The 1,481-nt window shown below is 38.6% G+C and overlaps 1 protein-coding gene across 3 annotated transcripts in view; it reads right to left on the bottom strand.

Moving 5' to 3' along the window:
• TBCK (TBC1 domain containing kinase) overlaps positions 1–1,450 on the bottom strand; it is a 92,643-nt gene extending 91,193 nt beyond the window's left edge. For 2 of the 3 annotated variants that reach the window (XM_026668655.2, XM_087962938.1), the window contains exon 1: positions 1,397–1,450. The gene's annotated coding sequence lies outside the window, so the exon portion shown is untranslated. Of the gene's footprint in view, positions 1–1,335 lie in introns of all 3 variants that reach the window. The other variant, XM_026668656.2, reaches the window with a different exon arrangement.
• Between the last annotated feature and the right edge of the window lie 31 nt (positions 1,451–1,481).

A 1,481-nucleotide genomic window follows, 5' to 3' on the forward strand; every position in this document is an offset into this window, starting at 1 on the left:
AAAATGGCATTGCAACTGAAGATGTAAAAGGCCCAGTGGAGAAAAGCAGGAAATGTTCAATTCTTGTTGCATGTTGAATAATGAAGTAACTCCTAATACAATATTTTCTTAACAAAAAGATGGAAAAACTTGTCTCAGTACAGTAAAAACTGCTTTTACTCTCTGGGAATAATTAATAAAAACAAAGGATAAAAAGTGAAAACTGCTAATGGTGACAGTACTTGGAAGGCAGAAAAAGAGACAGATCAGGCATTTAATGCAGCACATTATGATTTTGAGTTTTACTTCATTCCTCATCAAACAAATCAACCCAAGCCACTGTAGCTCCATTTAAAAATAAAAAATGTGCATGTGTTTTAAAACAGAATGCAACAATTTATAGTTTATAAGTTATATTCCTCAAAAATATAACTTTTCAGTCAACCAAGTCATATTGTATAAAATAGCTATGTTTGTAAGGGTTATTTAAAAATTGCATGTGATACTAATTTTTTACCCTTTATAACATTGGAAATCAAAGTGTTCCAGTCTGGTTTTAGAATTTAGAATTGCATTTAAGGTGGATCAGTTCTCAGGAATATACTTCTACAGCCTTTTACTTCCTCATGCATCTAATGCTGCATTTCTTTTTCCCTTATCCTTTACTATGCTTTTATTTCCCAAATCAATTAGGATTTGATTTCTCTTTTAAACAGAACAGTGGATACAATCAACATTCACAATTAAGTGTATTTTTCCTATCCACTGCTTTATGCTGGTCTGCACTTATCCATCACGTCAATCAACATAGTATGTAAAGATAAGAAAGTGTAATCTTAACCAAGCAAACACTCGGTGGGAGAATAATCAAGCATATCAGACAACGCTGTGTTGATCATAAGCAGCTCATAAGAATGAACTTCTATCGTTTATCTGTCAACAAGGATAATTTATATTTCTGCATTAAAAAAGACTCGGCCCAAAATTCTGTTTTTACGGAACAACCGAAACCCGCAAATACAGTGGTTTCGTTTCCCTTTTCGAATTGAAGAGTTTACACGTGAATCATAGTAAAAAAAAAAAAAAAGGGGGGGAGAGGGCTGATCTTGAACTGCATGTTTACCCACGATTAACTTAATTGCAGTTTTCTGAATTTCCCGGGACAGAAAGGCATTCGGAACCAGGAAGCCACTCGATATACGACTGGGGTATTCACACAACACCCAATGCTTGCATCCATTGTGTCTGACTCTTGTGGCTCAAGTAACCGGGAGAACAAAACCATATTCTCACACCGCAGGGCCGCCCACCCCCCCGTGCAAGGAGATGCACGTAAAGAAGTGCTCCCCGGCTCACCCTCCCATAAAATGCAAAAGCACCCAGCGCGGTCCCCACGCATCATCCCCGTCCAGCCTACCGATCCTTCTGCTCCAGCTGATCCTTCCTCCTCTTTGACTCCGCCCTCCAAAAAAGGCTCGTCCCACCTGACCGGCCAAACGCCA

The sequence above is a fragment of the Notechis scutatus genome, chromosome 4 (genome assembly GCF_049901735.1).
Source record: "Notechis scutatus isolate UNSWTSFEM ecotype Mainland chromosome 4, rNotScu1.2, whole genome shotgun sequence".
NCBI classification, from domain to species: Eukaryota; Metazoa; Chordata; class Lepidosauria; order Squamata; family Elapidae; genus Notechis; species Notechis scutatus.